Below are 18,905 nucleotides of genomic sequence, written 5' to 3' on the forward strand. Positions count from 1 at the left end.
GATGGGTCAATGGATTCAGAAAGATTTGGGAATATGGATAGAAGAGACATTTAAGTGAGAGATGGCGAGATGTGACAGTGGGAGAAGTGAGTGCATGAATGATGTGGATAGTGAGTGTGGGTGGAAGGAGACTTAATATAAAAGGTACTTGGATGTAACTGGGCAAGTTCAACTTTGTTTAGCCTGTGTGGGAAATGTGAAACACCAACCCCCTCTTCCCTTAAGTCTTTGGGTCACACTCTCACTCAGTGAACAGTTCTTATTCTTGCTCTGTCTGGGGTTACAGGAGATGTTAGGACAGCAAAAGTACTTTGCAGGTTCGTTGGCAGAGTAATTTATTAGTTCAAAGAAACACACTACAGGAGGATGAGATATATATCATCTATTGCAAAACACATGGGAAACAGCTCAGGGTAACTGAAATCCCACACTTTGACACTCAGCACACAATTTTTATTTTTATTCCCTTTATGTTTTTAACCTTATGAGAAGTCTTTTTTTTTCACATTTTGTATGTAGGATGGCATGAGCATGTAAGTTGGGGGAGTGGGTGATTTTTAGAAAATTACATATACTGTATCTACCTGCAAATACATGTGAAAAAAATAACCATAAAATAATATACAGTTCATTGGATGACCAAAGTTTCACCACCAAGTAGTGAATAGCAGGAAATTTCCATGTTCAGCCTGGTAGTGAGAGGGTTAAGAGATTCTCTTACTTCAAGAGGAACATTTGGCAACAGGCACTCCTCAGTAGGCCATTGAAGCATGAAGAATACAGCAGGAAACCAGCTCAACCCTCCTCCTTGTTTGAATGCACTGTGCAGTCCAAGATCACATAGGGGGGTGCCCATGAATTCCATAAATTCAACAGAAAAACTGAGAAATATGAATGGCACCAGGTACAGCTTCTAAGTCTTTCTCCCTATTCAAATACTGTACAGTCCTTTCGGCTACAAAGTGTGTTTTGTCAATGCGAATTGGCTATAACGTGATTGATGAATAGAAGAATGGTACTTGTAAAACGCAAATGCGTATTGGCTGTAGAGCGATTCCACTCGAACGTTTTAAGTGTACTGTCGCTTGGCGCAGGGTTATGCAGTGTTTACAGTTCACGCTCGACAACACATGTTCAATTGATTCATGTGTTTTGTTTGTGAAGTGTTATTTGATGGAGACTATAAATTTCATCCTTTTTTTGCAAATTTAGCTGTTCCCATAAATACTGTATGAAAAAAAAAAAAAAATGTTTCACAGTGTGGACTAATAGCGTTTTACACCATCGCTCTGTTTCCATCACACGATCAGTTGAAACACGTGGGTTGTTTTGAAGCGTCCTCAGTGATTTTTGCTTACTATTTCTCCAATTTTGTGATATTAACTGTGAATATGGAAAAGAAGAATATCTCCAAGAAGCGTTCTGGTGATCGCATCCCTGTCTGCATGACTCAACCTCAAAATCACCCTTCTCCCCCATCAAGTTATATTCATATTTTTTCAAGGTAAAGTGTTACATTTACTGTATGACTTCATTATTAGATATGAGTGTAACATTTATTTAGACTGTGCTATCCTTTGTGTTAGGCTAACTACTAATTTTTTTTAGATTTCGAGTAATCTGCACCTAACCCTATTTTCTCCATAAGCCGTTATTTCTATTGCGCAAATTTCTACAACGTGAGGTTTTACAAGAACACAACTATCGGGTTGTAGCAGAACTGACTGTACTGGAATAATTACTTATGTTTGTTCTTTAACGTGCCCCTTTATCGCAGTACTTTCAAAGTTTCTTTCCTACATACACTCTAAAACATTTAAACCTCCTTCCTGTCAATTCATTCAAGTCCTATTTTCACCAGTACCTGATCTACAGCTACAGACACCCATAATACTGTACTACCTTGCTGATATTTTCGACACATCTCTATAGTACAGTAAAGTACTTAAATTTTAGTCCCTAATAAAATATATACTGTACAATGATATCCCAGTTAGCCGGAACAATTGGTGCAGAGCACTTCCAGGAATGAGAGATTTCCGGGTAACAAGACGACTCTCTCAAAGCCGGAAAAAATCTCATTCCCAGAATTTTTCGGTTAACGGAAAACTTTTCCGGAATTTCCAGAAAATGCGCCCAATTTTCATCTCTCAAATCTGGAAAAAAAAACTCCCCCATCCCCAGAATTTTCTGGGTATCGGGAATTTTTGTTCTCATAATTTTCCAGAAAATATGCCCCTCAGAAAATCGTTCCTACAGCCGGAATTTTCCGGAAATTTTTTTGGGGGAAAATTTCAATTCCGGTTATCGAAGAGTTCCGGGTTTGAGGGATTACGGCTAACGGAGATATTAGTGTATTATAATTATCCCTCTAGTTCATTTTTCTTCATATGCCATTACATCACATTCCTGGTATCAAACCCTGCAACTGAAATTGGGGATACCATTGCAGCAAGTCATATGACCAAAAAGGTCTCTCAATGAATGTGTCATGGGTGAAAATCGAATTGCTGGTTAACACACCTAAAAATCCTGAATTTTTCAGTGAGAACGTCTCATTTTAAATATAGCTGGTGATTTTTCCACGAAGGAAATTAAAAAGAGCCCATAGTTTTAGTATTTATTTGATTGCTTTTTTTACATTTCCCTGAAAAATAAAAGTTTTATTATCACAGAGGATTTTATCAGTTATATCTGAGATACACGTGACAAGAATTCTTGTACCTTCCACAAATCTACTGCCCCTGAACCTAATTCTCAGAGGCAGAATAAATGTGGTCATTTTATTCACTATCCACATCAACTCATATCAGCCCTCAAGGTGAGAAATAAATATTTAACAAAATCTACTTTCTAAAAAGATGTTGCCATGAAAGAAATTATATAATTGAAATTATAACCAGCACATTAAGAATATGATTTACTGTTACATACTTAACAACACAGATGATAAGAATACATAATATATTGCATATATTACTGTAGTTTAAAGACAGTGGTGAAGTACAGTACAGTAGTAAGTTATTTATATCATATTTGCCACTTATCAGCTTACTAGCCATTTGGGTGGTCTATCCAGTGTTAGGTTCGTACAGGAGGAGACTGGGGGCTGGTAAACCTGTGGTGTTTGGTTGTGAGGGTCACACTGGATAACACCCTTCTCACGTGTCTGGGCCGAGGCTCGAAAACTCGACATATTGGTGAGAGTTATGCGTGTTACCGCTGTATATACCACCAACACCGGTCAAGGAAGGCAAATGTAATGGGCCTCAGCCAACCATGGTGCATTGAAGCAGTACAATCCCACTCACAAGGCATCCCAAATAATATTTAATGCTTGTAAAGGAAAAAAACCTCTCATATTCAATATAAAAAAAAACACAATTTAGACTGTCATCATTGTAATCTTCAATATATTACAGCCATTTTCCACCCTTGCATGGATTACCTGAAGGAAGTTATCCATGCTCGGTGGTGTCTTGCAGCCTCTATCAGGTTCTTAACTATGATATGACAGATCTTACTACCTTCCCCATGTCATTCTTGGCCAGCCCCCTGTATAAACCATAACAAAATATAACGATGTATACTATATGCAGGCAAAATACGTGAGTAAATATTCTGAAAATAATAGTGAACAGTAGCGGCTTTCACAGATGCAGCATTTGGGCAGTGTCCAATTATTAGTAAAATAAAAAATAAAAGTTTTAGAGGTAGCTAAAGAGTCACATTCAATATGAAATAACCTACAATAATTACACTGAAAACATGACAGAATATCCCCATTAGCCAGAATCTCCCAATTTCAGGTATTTGAATAAATTTCCGAGCAATTGCATCATCCACCGAGCGCTTGGGTGAGTAGGCTGAGAGTGCTCATGCACGATGACTGTACTGTACTGTCATGTGACTACATGGGATGCCTATGATTGGCTGATGTACCTCATAGTCTATCTGAACCCTAGCAACATGACATGCCTAAGTCATTGCCGGCTGCCATTATTCGCTCATTCACTCCTCTTTACACATACAATCTGTGTTGTGCAGTATTGTACATTACTGTACCAGGTTACAACCAGCCAAGAATACTGTTATAGCAGTGTTAAGACTTAAAGTGATTACAGTTACATATACTGTACTGTACAGTATACATAACAGAAAAGGCAATTGTCCAGATGGGAATTATCCAAGTGGGATTGCATCTGACCCAAGCCTGCTTAGGAGCCACGATAGCACAGTTGAATCTACAGGCCTTAACTTTTAAGCCTGTCGCTACACCGCTTTTCAGAACCACTTGGTTATTTCAGGTGATTTATTTTGAAAAACATACAAATTAAGGAGAGTGCAATATATATATATATATATATATATATATATATATATATATATATATATATATATATATATATATATATATATATATATATATATATATATATATATATATATATATATATATATATATATATATATATATATATATATATATACACAGTGGGGTATGCTATAACGAACGGATCTTACTACGAATATTCCTATAACGAACGGTTTTACCTATAAAATTGAGAATGCTATAACGAACGAAACTCCTACAACGAACATTATTTATTTATTTATTTATTTTTTTTACTAATTTATTATTTTTCTATTACAAGTATTAATGATATTCTTTATTTCAGGGGTTTAGATGCATATTTATGCAGTTTTTTTACAATTTTTACAATTTTATATTATATTTTTCAGTGTTAAGTGGTTATATTTGGGGGCCTGGAACGGATTAATCCTATAACGAACGAATGCTATAACGAACAAGGTTCTAGAACCAATTAGATTTGTTATAGCATACCCCACTGTGTATGTGTATATATATATATATATATATATATATATATATATATCTTGATAAAATCACATGGGAAAATGGAAACAACGGAGCACCTTAGCTTTCGTCTTTATTCAAGACATCTTCAGAGGCAACTGGACTACATGGACAGAGAGAGGCTTAAATATACAGGGTGACCTTAAAAACATGAGGTCAGGTCATAATGATGTCATCCACTAATCCCCACACCAACACACACGTAGAGGAGCTTAAGAGAAGGGGATTGACGTGACTAGTCAGGTGAGGTCAAAAATAAGGGACCCACAAAATAACTATCATACATCTAGATCACACACTGTATACAGTGGTCCCTCCATTAACGAGTGGTTCAATTTACAAGATTTCAGTTAACGAGTTACCTCCCGTAAGGATTTTCAGTTCTATTAACGAGTACAAATTCTATTAACGACAGCCTAACGAGAAACACGTTTTGGTGAGCGCATCAGCTGATCGCCTTGTCCGCCAATAATTGATTTTACAGTAAAAGTCCAAAAATCCGGATGCCAGAAATCTGGACCACCCGAGAATCCGGACTTTTCAAAAACGATTTTTTTTTTTAGCGGGCATTTGTGTGCATGTGCGCATGCGTGAGCGCCACAGCTGCACAGCGACCACGTGGTCGTCACTTTAAAATGGGCAATCAAACTGTGACAACATACCGTATATACTCGTCTATAACCCCCCCCTCGTTATCAGTCGACCCTGATTTTTTGACCAAGAAATCGTTAATTTATGATATTCCTCGTTTATAGTTCCACCCACGTTTTTGAGGGTAATGGAACAACAAAACCACTAAAAACGCTCTACGTCCTATAAACTGAGGCTCGCCGTGCATGAAACACAAGTGCTGAAGGCAAATTGTTTACCATTTATTATTACGACACTTTACACTGAAACCCGGGTAGTTTCAACAAAAATATTGTATATTTCCATTCAAGTATTTATTCAAGTCAATTAGAAGGGAATATTATTGAAATACAACAGTTTTTAAACTAAACCATTCGAAAAGCGATTACGGTAACATCTTTTGAACGAAAGAAAGCGAAAGTCATTGTTTTCGTCATGATTTTATCCCACTTTCCACTGTAATACGTATGTAATTTCAGGAAAAATATTACATTTCCGTGAATGTATTATATCAAGCACAGTATGAATAGAATATCATTGTAATATATCAGAATTTTAACCGAAAACCATTAAAAAAACGAGTAACATCTCAAGAACATCGGAAGCTTAGGTAAAGTCTTTTGTTTTCGTCATGTATTTTATCCTATTTTACATTGAAATACGTCACGTTTCCACAAAACTACTATTTATCTCCGAGAATATATTCATTCAGGCGCAGTTTAGGTAAAATAGACGAGTGATGTAATAGTTTTTTAACTGAAAACGATTCGAAAAACACGTACCCTCTAGCCCTGTTCAAAGAGAGGACTGGGAGAAGCTGTTTGGTGCTGCAGACGATGACAAGGAAAATGATTTTGATGGATTTTAATGAAAATATTCAGAAATATGGTATCATAGTATTTATTCAAGTCAATTAGGATAGAATATTATTGTAATACACACACACACACACACACACATACACAGTCTGCGCGGAATATTAAATCGCGATAGGGCCGACGAACTAGGTTCTCGCAAAAATAAGATCATACGTTGTGAAGGCTGTCCTGGAATGCGAGTTGTCAAAACGCTTGGTTTGCTGATAAGTGGTGACATTTGGCAACTGAGTACACATCACGGTTTGTAGTCAGTGCGCCTCTGGCAACTGTGAGGGGAAGATTTATTGTGCGGGTTCCCGCGCCATGTGGCCGTGTTTTGTCTAGTTTAAGGTGCATTAACCCAACATAGTGGCCATCAGAGATGTCCAGGAGGGTTACTACAAGAGACGATATTGCAGCAGTGATTGCATTGTACAAAGCGAACCATGTACCGAGAGAAATTTCGGCTCAGACTGGTGTGGCATTACGAGCTGTTCAAAATCTTGTCAAACGTTTCCATGACCTTGGAGAGGACGAGTCAACAGCTCCATTACCTAAGTCTGGTAGGCCTAAATTAGTGTCTCCATGGACACTTAAGGTTATTTCTTGACAAGTTCGGTCCAATCCCTCACTCACAGCACGTGAAGTGAAAGAGCGAAATCCCCATCTTCTGAGTCACGTCTCGTTACGTTGTGTTCAACAAGCCCTGCACGATGACCTGGGATTAAAGAGCTTTCGTGCCCGCCGTAAACCTCTGTTGACAAAGAGACAGAAGGAAAATAGAATGAAATTTTGCAAGAAATATGAAGTGTGGGATTTAGAGACACGGAGAAGTGTATTGTGGTCGGATGAGGCTACGTTTTCTGTGACTGGGAGTAGTGGTGGGAGGGTGTACCGCCCGCCCCACTCAGACGCACTCCTCCCACAGTACACTGTAAAGACTGTTAAGCACCTTGCCTTGCTTATGGTTTGGGCTTCCTTTACGTATTATGGTGTTGGTGAACTAGTAATCCTCCCTAAGAACCAGATGATGAATCGGTACAACTATCTTGAACTGCTCAGTGATTTCTTACCTGAATCATTTGATAAAGCTAAGGCAAGCCTTTTCATGCAGGACGGTGCCCCATGCCACACTGCTAAAAGTGTCATACAGTGGCTCAAAGACTGTGAGGTACCTTTCTTGGTACTTGGAAAATTCCGGGGATGGGGAATTTTTTTCCGGATTTGAGAGATGATGTAGTGGGCCATTTCTGGAACTTCCGAGAAATTTTTTTCCGTTACCCGGAAAATTCCGGGGATGAGGAATTTTTTCCTGCTATGAGAGAGTTGTCTTGTTACCCGGAAATCTCTCGTTCCCGGAAGTGCTCTGCACCAATGTCAACCCCAGTGGATAGAGAGAGTTATTTCTCTTACAAAATGTTAGAATACCAGTCCCATGAGGTGGCTGCGTCATGGATTGGCTATACAGGAAACAAATTGTGAAGTTCATCATTACACAAAAGAATGACCAAACAACTTTTCTTTTACCTTAATAAATAACAATGAACTATGTGGTGGCTGCTAACTCAATGCTGAAAGAGTGTACGACACATAAGCTTATCATTAATCCTTGGGGGTTCTCTTGATATACAGCAGTGCACAAAGGAAAGGGATGATAGCTTTAATTATGTTATATATGACCGGATAAGTTATCTCGGCGGTGTTATCTTTAAGCCTTATTGACAATGTCCCTTTCCACTGAGAACCCCTTTTTCCATAAAACAGGTGGGATCCAGCTAAGGGATGAAAAAGATATTTATTATGCTGAGGTAGTTGATTCGTTATATTCAAACAGGTTAGATGGATATCTTGGGTACTGACTGTACTTGACCACTTACACCAATGACTGGCCATCAAAACGTCTGCTGGTATCATCTACTTCTAGCCCTGGATATGTTCTCTCCTGTACAGTGTGGACTTATTTACAATGTACTGTATTTGTTTCTGCCTTTCAGGTACCATACAGTAAACCAACAATGGAGATTGACCATTTAGAAAGTGGTTCAACAGGCCCAGCCTCTAATCTAGACCAAAATTTTTGAGAGAACAAGGGGTTCCCATAGAAAGTTAGCAGTTACACCAGAATTTTGATCATAAACATCGGGACTACAGTACTAAACAGTAAACTGTTGACAAATTACAGATTATAACAGAAATAATCCAATATCATGACAACAAACAACTTGGAAAAGAAAAGTAAGAAAAAGACAAACACTATAGACATGTATTCCTGCATCCATTTGAATTTGTTTTCATTCACTTCATGATTGTGTTCTATTTTGTTTTTGGCCATGTTGTGTGATTTACTGTAGTACTGACAGAACCTGGATTGTCCATAGTATCCTTTTCAGTTACAAGTTGAAGAGTGAGATTACAAGAAGGTGGAGAGTTGCCCGAACCACAATCAAACTATAGTGTGAGGTAAGTGACGCAGTACTGAGCAGCTCATGTGTTCCTGTTGCTGGACCCGAGTTGTATTGTTCTAACTACTTTTAGGAGTAGAGAGGTGAGCTCTCTTGTGTTTTTCTTATTATTTCTGACTAGCGAAGCCATGCTTCTTTGGGAGGAGTTTGAAGGATACAGACTGTTTGTTCAGGATTTAGATGTACAGTATTGTATGGGATAATCTTTTATATGTGTTGTGACTCTTTGTAGGAGCAAGTGCTGTAATTTCAATATGGACGGTTTAGCTAAGCAATAGAGAGAGCCCTTTTGATGTGTTTTCTCTAGGTATTATTCATTACTGTTTTTTTTTTAAGATATGTTTACACACAGGATATTTGTACATAAGCTTTAAAAAGACATTTTAATCTATAAAATTAATTTTGTTTTGAGAGTATGCACAACTTTCTGTGGGTCAAGAAAATATTCTTAAGTTTCTCATAAGAGGTTAATTTGATAGAAAACGATTTATCCCAAATGCGAGGCCCTCATTCTCTATTTAGGATCCACGATACAGTAATAAAAATTAATAACGCTTCCGTGACGCCTGCTGGACCACCACTCCACGACCCCCTGACGGAGACACGATGATCCTCCCCATACTGACCAGATATTTTGTAAAAAACATTAATTATGTGTTAAAGGAATATCCTTCCTTCCTTAGGCTTTAGTAAGCCCCTTTATAATATTTATGCTGTATATACTTGTCACACTTGCCAGATGCTTCTGGTGTCATTGTACAGGGGTACCTAGTGACAGCACTAGGATCCCGCTTCCTCTATCAAGGAATAAACAATTGAAATTGAAAATAATGTTTGTATGAATTCCCTTTTTTCAAGACATACTGAAAATGTGGTCAATGTTTAGCTAATACAGTAGAGTCCCAGTTATCCGACACCTTCAGGGAATGAGAGGTGCCGGATAAACAGTTTTTCCGGTTAGCTGAAAATCACTCTTAGGATCCCCCAATAAACCCTACAATACACAGTGCTACAGGGTGACCTCACAAATTTGTCTCAGAAAAATGGACTTCTTTAACACTTATTCAACTCTATAGAAATGATGTGGCTCAGAAATAAAAAACAAAACAATATAAAACTATAAAATAACAAAAATGAAGAGCATGGGTGTGTATCTGTGGGAAGTGCATGTGTGTGGAGGCAGTAACATGGCACACTCATTAGCCTCGTATATTGTTACTTGTAATGAAACTATAAAAATTGTTGAAAATCATTACAATACCGTACTCTAATGTGGCTTTGAAATTAAGAAAACACAGTAAGTCTTCGTTTAACGTTGCCCCCGACAACATTGTTTTGTTATAACGTCGCTACTCTTTAGATACCCATGATTCAGACAACGTACCACCGATTCGGTATAACTCCGTCACGGGCTACTTTGTACGGCGCATCACCCAGTCAGAGCGGGAGGAGCCACCCTCCTCCTCTCCACTACCCACCACACACTCGCTCCACCTCCGCCCATCAGTGAGTACAATACAAAATTATTTAGTTTATTTATCTTTTTGGGTGTATAATATATACTATTTCCTATAAAAATTTTATTGAATTTATGTATATGTAATGTATTTTATGGGGCAAAGGGAGGCTGAGGAATGTAACTTCCGCATCTACTTCTTATGGGGAAAATTGATTTTGTTAACGTTGCGGTTTTCAGGAATGAAACCACGACGTTAAGCGATGACTTATTTAATAAAAAAAAAATGAAGAGCGGATGTGGATGGAGGCGGTGGGTTATAACTATATGCTATACACACAGCGCAGAGTGGCAGCCACACGTCTGTGAGTCAGCTGGTTGACTGCTTAGGTGAAGTAGGTCGCGTCACCCAAAGGATGGTTTGAACGCGGAAGGAGCTATTTTTTGTACATAAAATATGTGCTATTGTATTTTATGATATGCTATGTATTAGGTTTTAGTTTATCATTGTGATAAATATGGCAGCTCATCCCCATTGTGTACGGAATTAAAACTTACAATACTGGCTGAATTAAGAGGAATTTTATTATTATTATTATTTCATTTTGGTGCCAGTTAGTTGAATCTTCCGGTTGCCCGGATGACTGGGTTTCTACTGTATTCACAAAAAAAGATGAAGTTCAGCTTATAAATGAGGAAATCAACATAAGTGTGCAACTATTTTCATGATTTCCTTGATGCTTTCAAAAAACAAAAATAATATTGTTAACATGTCACTGAGAAACCAGGATCATATTAAACACTACAAGACATGTGTGAAAATGACAATAATGAACAGTAAGTAAAACACAGAAGAGTAGCTGATACAAACTATCTTTCCTGTACTCAGGGAAAATCTTCAGAACATTGATACAAAACAAATAAGAAAAAGAATGGCCTCTGAACATGTAAATGAACAATATGGACCTCAACACTTTGAGGCCAATCGTGTGTGGGCAGCGCTGGATAATGACGATGCTGAAACTTGAGTCCTACGATAAGGCTTGTCGCGTTATGTCTTGACAGGATACGGACTCAACTGTCATCCACATGTGGGTTGATCACTGAGGCAGCTGATGTCAGATTGCCTCGTGAGGTGTGAATACTGTAGTCAGCCAAGTGCTTAGTAGTAGCCCCCATCCCTTGAAACGTAACTGTAATATTTACTATATTATTAGTGACATTATCTATTGATGGATGTTCACAGCTACTATACTGTACAATAACATGCTAAATATTTACATTATTCCTTAAACTTGGAAACTACATCCTCAAAGTTTACAATTTTTCATGAACTTGACCTAGAAGAGCATGTCATTCATAAGCTCTAACTCCTACTTACAGTACATAGGTGTTAACACAAATTTCATTTAAACATGATTCAATAAATTCCTTCATTAATGAAATATCAGAACCGATTCATTACAAATGTATTGTGCTTTACTGCCTACTTACCGGCAGTATACACTATATAGGAATATATAATCTTAATGGCATCACAAAACACAAATAAATTATGTCAATGCCAATTTACTTATGCATACAAACTACAGCTATTTAAAATTTTTGGTACACAGCATAACTTAAACCCCAAACATCCAGTTAACTGATAAGAATCAACAGGGCACTGTATTACCATACATAAAACGTACTCACAAATAATCAGTTATGACAGCGGTACTTTATGGACATGTACTGTGGAGATTAGTTTATAAAGCAAAGAATATCATCTCTGGAACAACAGAGGGCAGTCATGGTGAAATTCAGTGATAATTAGGGTGAAAAAGAGGAAAATTATATTTACAGTAGTTGCCAAACATATATCGTATGTGGACAGCTCTTGTGATATTTTGCTAATACTGTGTCGGCCCACTTCTTGCCTTGCCAGCATACCATTCTCTGCATCTTGAGTGAATCTCTGGTGTGACTACCCATACAGTGCATGAAGATAGAGTAGGTTTACTCAAGGTCACCATCTGTGCAGAAATGCACTCGGCTGTCTACAACAAAGTGGTGTGGGGTGAGGACTATATCCTTATAAAAAAACATGTGCGCTATCATTTACCATGGCTGGGTCTTCCCCCTGAAGTAACAGCCACTGGTTAAGGTGCGATCATATCCAATAATCACACTAAATTATCATCCCAGTTGGAGTCACAGAAGAATGGGAAGGAAAATTACTGGGTTTAACAACCATGGAAACTGAACAGCTTGGAAATATTGAATGACTCTTATCTACAGGTTGGTGATTAGGTCGGATCACTCATGATTTACTTTTCCTATTTATTCTGGAGTAAATATAAATATAAATTTTATCCATTCTTCCAAGTGTACTTGAGTTATATTATATACAACTAGGTACAGACATTCTTTAATTGTAGACTGCAGCATGATCTGGGAAAAGTGGACAGTGAATACAAAATCTCGGCCGACACTTCATATATCATGTCTCCCAATTTCTCGTCTAATTGACCGATACATCACCTGCTGTGTGTGTCTCTTTCTTGGATTTAATGGCTGCATTTTTATGTATGATAAACTTCAGTCCCAGCTCTGTAAATCATTTATCACACATTTAACCATTTGACATAGTGTTTCTCGTCTTATCCTGTTCTTGCTTCTCTAGTTATAATTGAGCTTTCCTTCAAGCCAAGATATTTCTCTGAGCCAAAAATCCAATACTGTACCAGTTACCATGGCAGCTGTTGTCCTCTGATTGGTTATGATGTCTCTTGCCAAAGACACTCTTCATAAGTAGTGTACTGTATGGTGTCCACACTCTTCATAAGTAGTGTACTGTATGGTGTCCCTCTTCTGTGATGGTCATCCCACCCTCTTCACAAGTTCCACTCCACACATTTCCTATTTAAGCAACAGACTCTTGAAGTTCAGCACAGCATCCCTCGAGTTATGACAAGGTGATATTCCTAAACAGTTGTCCGTAACTTGAAACACATTTTTCCATTGACTTCCATTAACTAGAGATGCATTCCAGTAGACAACCCCCTTAAATATGGAAGAAGAATTCCCAAGACTCATTTTATGTACAGTACTACAATAATAATAATAAAAAAAAGTGTAGTCACTAAAAAAAACTGACTCCTGTTGTCTCGGTAGGGTTGTCAAAATCCTCCATCTGTTGCGCCATATTTTCTTAACACAATTTTGTAAATATTGATTTTTTGAACAACTGTATACGTTACATACAGTAATGAAATTATTTAAATTTTTAATAATAAGAGGATGGTTCTTGAAAACACAACTCATACTTAGGTTTGGTTTGGTGCCTCTTTTTAGCGTTAAAGGCATTGAAATGTAAGAAAATATTCTGTTGTAAAATCAAACAGAATCGCTTAAACAGGAAATATTATTCATCACTTCATTTATTAGTTTAGATAAGAGACTGTAAGCTAATTGGTATGACTGCAGGAGGTGGTTGGTGCTACTAATAGTGGGAATATTTTCACCTTTCCAATTTCTGGCCATGCATATAATTAAATTAATATCACTTGCACACCGCCTTATTTATAACAAGTGTCCCTCCAACGCACGGACTAGTTGTGACCTTGCACAGAAGTCACAATGTATCAATTTTTTTCTCCAGATAGGATTTTTGGCAACCAGTTCTTTATATGTTTATACATACAATTGATTGCTTTAAAACAAGAAACAAGAAAAGTGAAAAAGAAGAAATAATTTTGAGGATGTGAAGTAATGCATTAGTTTTAGAATTTGGCTGTAAGCAATTTTAGAAAAAAAATAAACAATTCTATCCATACATTGTGTACTGTTCTGTTATACTGGATGGTAACATATTATACTTTATATAAGTCAAAATATCCTGAAATATAACAGCAGCCACTTTATAAACACTTATAAAACACTTCACAACACTTTTCATCACTTTTACAGATACTGTACTGTCAGTAGCAGAGATGTTTATTGAATCCACAAAAGGGAATTTATTATGTAGTTCACACATGTGAAATCATACAAGTTTGAACATGTGAAATATCATAAAATAAACAAATACAATTTTAAAAACACTCATATGGAGACTTATAAAACATTTCACAACCTTTTCATCACCTTTACAGATAGCTCAGATGTTTATCATATCTACAGAAGGGTATTAAGGCACATTTTACACACATGATGGTTGCAAAGTTGAATACTATACATAAAATATGGAAAAATAAATAAATACTTTGTAAACACTTCCCAGACTAATAATACTGAACAATGGATGACAAAAATGTGTGGCAGTGGATATAAAGATAAAATTTAAAGGGCTCACTCACTCAACACTGATGTCTCATAGGCAGTGTGCTATGGAATGTTGCCAAGTAACAAATTAGTGATGGATTACCAGAGAGAGTAGGCCTACCAGAATGACATGCCAAAATCTCAAGCATCAATCGAAATTACTAAATTTTTTGGAAAAATTTATCTTGAACGACGCATTGGGGCGTGCCAATTGAACAAGATTATCATTGACGTCTATATGTGTCATGGTGTGTGACGGTGTTAATGGTTAGCATTGTAACCAGAAATACATGTAATAAGTGGGTCATGAAATGCCCAGTTGGACCATAGCAAATTTCACCATTTGTAAAACATTAAACCCGTACAAAACAAACAACTACCTCCCAACAACAACTAAAAGATACAAAAGCAACACTATTCTAAGTACAGTATGTACTGTACATTCCCCTAAGACTTAATAAAATGCCAATACAAATATTTTTAGGTCATACATTGTTCAAATGATAGAAATTTTGTTCAACAGAATAGAAACTGAACTGTCACAGAGGCAGGAAGGAGGCACAAATTCTTAGTTAGCAAACATTTAGGTTTCATTATGTTAGTATTATATTTACCGTAGATACTGCACTAAAAAACACAAGTTACATCTACAGCAAATCTGTACAGTATACTGTACTGTATATGAAATACATTTTCAGGGATGAAAATTTTGCATAGCAGCATGTGACAGAAAATATCAAGTTGGTGTATAACTATCTTTTTTCTCCTGTAGCCATAATTTTTTTAAAAAGAAGGTCAAGTCAAATTAAAAGTGTCAGTATTCATTCAGCTGTTAAAGTTATGATTGTTACTCATTGCACTAAGATATCCACACTAAACACTCAGGTGCACGCTGATTGATGACGTTGCACACAAAATGAGACACTACAAAGGAACAGTGATGGCTGTCGGCATTCTTCGCCATTGTCATCAAAATTTTAAGTTTCTTCCAAAAGCTAAAGGATGTTTCCTAATAATAATAAGAAGATAAATATTGCAGGTATGACATTAATAGATACTGTAATAATGCTTCTAAGAGTTCAGAAACAGTTACTGCTTAACTCTAAAGAGTTGGGTGCCAGCTGTACAGATGCTAATCATCTCAGGTTATCATCATCAGTGGTTATAAATACAGTTTTTATATCTAAAATAATTATTTTTTTAATTAATTAAATGTAATAATAATGTGTTTAAGTAAACAATAACATATTTTTAGTTCTGCAGTTGGGGGATTCATTAGCCTTGGGGAGATAGCAACATATATAGCCATTTTTCTTAAGAAAAAAAGAGTGTCTTATATGCCATAATACAGTATATGGTAACCCATAAACAGCAACCATCATCAGTGGATGTTAGCTTTAGGGATTATGGTCTATATCAATATATGTTCCATGTGCCCTTCGTTTTATTTTTTGCCCATAATGTATTAGGAAATCCGTAGCTGCCAATTAGAGGTTAAGCATCATTAGAGCATACAGTTAATTTATGTGTCCTATTGTAAAAATAAATTTAATAAATATCAAGTAGAAAATCATCATTTCTCACTAATATTGTTACTACAAGCCAAACTCCTGTAATCTGGAACTCTTGGATCCTAGTTGGTGCTGGACTATAAGTCGGCTAAATTCTGGTGAAAAAGTTTCTCTGCTCTACCGAAATATGAAACATAATTCGTGAAGACAGTGAAGACAAATCTCCCTACCAGTGAAATGTATACAGTACCAAAATATAATACAGTTTCTTAATATCTGAAGGATTTGCATTGGAAATATTAATGTATGATATTTAATAGTTTTTAAATGAAATGTGCTTGGGAGGGAATATTAATGAGTGTACCTTATGAAAGCCACACTACACATCCTACATAAACAGAGGTAGCAATTGTCTCTCACTACTGCATTGTGGGTTCAGTCCCACAGTCTGATGTGAGAAGACAGTTATCCAGTGTTACACCACCAAACATTGCAGGTTTTCTCTGGGCATCCTGGTTTCCTCCTGAACAATGAAGGTTATAATAAAAACAGACCAACTGCTCAATCAGTAAACTGACAAGTCAAGGGAGGGGGCAGGGGGATGTAATTTATATATAAATACATGTATCTTAATATCTGGAGGGATTGCATTGAAAAGGATAAATCATAAAATACAGGACTGTATTGTAATGTACTCTATATAATTTTTTATAATAAAATATGGTTAGAGGGAAAACTGTAATCTTGTTGTTCAAGTTACATTAGCCTGACATGGCTTATTGCAGTATTACCATCACTTCTGCCAAGTGTGGACTCTTTGAAGCCATACTGCATTTGGTAAAGTACTAGAGTTAAACAAAAGCACCGAACACTGAGAGGACATTCTGACAGATGTAAACAAACTTTGTAAGTGTGCAGTGAACAAGGGCACCACCCTCACCATGCAGTCTCATGAGCAAAGTCCACCTCAAGTGTATATAAGTTACTTTTATAATAGTACACTATCTTAATTATAGTTACATCTGTGTGTGTGAATTTTTATCTACAAAACACATTCTTAAGATTCTCTAAGCTTTGTTCGCCAAAAACAGAGAGCTTGTAATGTATCTAAATAAAGGAGTTTAAATTACTACCCAATAATAAGCACAGGACTAAATGGCCTCACAGCTGAGCCTACAAGCACTCACGAGAGAGACAGCTTGTAATCAATAAAAGCTTTCAATAAACTTAAGGATGACCTGATGAGCAATGGCTTGAGCTGATACACATACACATCAACAGGCATTTATTTGGGTGATACTGTATACAAACAAATCATTAACAACTGCACAGTGAATAAACAATAAAGAAAATTGACCACAAACACCACATACTGTATCTCATATATATATATATATATATATATATATATATATATATATATAATGTGGTAAAAACCTATCCCACTGATAAGTTACAAATGGAAATATATATTATTTTAAATTCATGATGAATACCTTAACATGCCAACAAGTGCTGATAGAAAGGCAGTGAGGTGGGTAAATGTACAATATATTTTGTGGTCTGATTTCCAAGTTTATAACTGAGGGGCCTGAGCCAAGCAAACAAGTTTAGAGTCTGTGTAAGTGTATTTGCTGACTCACTGATATTTATAGGAACCATGGGATAAGTACTGGTGATTGCTTCAGAACCCAAAACCCTGGCTCAATGAGGAGAATGGCTGTTTGTGGTATTTATACTGACTGAACAGTAGTGACCTGTCACCTTGCCTAAGAAAGCATACAGACTCTCGAGCAAAGTAGGCTCTGCCAAAGGGTGTCCATAGTTGGATAATCTGAAGTCACTTCACAATGGCCTACAATAGAGGCCACATAATACGTAAAACTCAAGTTCACTGCAACTTTCACCTGCACAATTCTTGAACAACACAACAATTACTTACAATTTAACTAACCATAATATGCCAACCTAATTTCAGAAATCACCATCTCTAGACACCACTTGACAGAATGAATACCTTTAAACAATCCTATAGTCTTTCTTGTTAATTGTAACTCACGTGGTGCTGCAGGTTCAGGCAACCAGGCAAGGTTACTCAGCACATGCCCTTAGTAATGCCATCCATGTACTGGGAATTTTGGGATTAAACAATCAAGTGACTGGTGACTGTATCCATAACTCCTGTTATCTGCACGGAACACGACTGGTGATTGTATCCATACTTCCTGTTATCCTCACGGAACACTTTGCCGCTCTATGACACCGTGAAGTAGTCATCTGCAGCGAAGGGGTTATGAGATCCATCCCCTCTGCAATAAAGCTTTCATTGAAAAGGTGAAAACAATAAAGTCCCTACTACAGTACTGTATTTCATTAATGACTTATATCTGAAGAAAATACTGATGGCTCTTATGCAAGGTGTAATAACTTGCTTTCAAACAGCATTTTCGAGCAGAGCAAGAGATTTCAAGGAGCTGTCTACAGTATTGTGGAGTGTGTTCCAGAGGGTGACACTTTATTCTCAATCACATAGGCATACAGTATGTATTTTCAAGAGTCAAATAAATCAATATACAGTAGTGAGTATGAAATGTATAGGTTATAGAAACATTGATCACATAGAACACTCTCAAATGACACCATGCCTTCATCTTGTCCAGGGTACTACTATAGTATATACTGTAACATATATGCTGCATGACAATAACAATATAAAAATAAAATAATACAGTAGTAGATATTTTATCCTGTAGTTCATTTCCCTGCAGTTAAGGAGGTGGTAACCACCAGGTGAAGTTTAGCATA

General features: G+C 36.8%; 1 protein-coding gene across 3 annotated transcripts in view; it reads right to left on the reverse strand.

The window, feature by feature from the left end:
• LOC121879913 (serine/arginine repetitive matrix protein 2-like) overlaps positions 1 to 18,905 on the reverse strand; it is a 97,018-nt gene that overhangs the window by 56,482 nt on the left and 21,631 nt on the right. Inside the window, exon 2 of one of the 3 annotated variants that reach the window (XM_042386711.1) lies at positions 18,160 to 18,409. The exons of the other annotated variants lie outside the window; for them this stretch is intronic. The gene's annotated coding sequence lies outside the window, so the exon portion shown is untranslated. The remainder of the gene's footprint in view (positions 1 to 18,159; positions 18,410 to 18,905) is intronic. 3 annotated transcript variants of the gene reach the window in all.

Source organism: Homarus americanus, unplaced genomic scaffold (genome assembly GCF_018991925.1).
Source record: "Homarus americanus isolate GMGI-L3 unplaced genomic scaffold, GMGI_Hamer_2.0 scaffold29478, whole genome shotgun sequence".
NCBI classification, from domain to species: Eukaryota; Metazoa; Arthropoda; class Malacostraca; order Decapoda; family Nephropidae; genus Homarus; species Homarus americanus.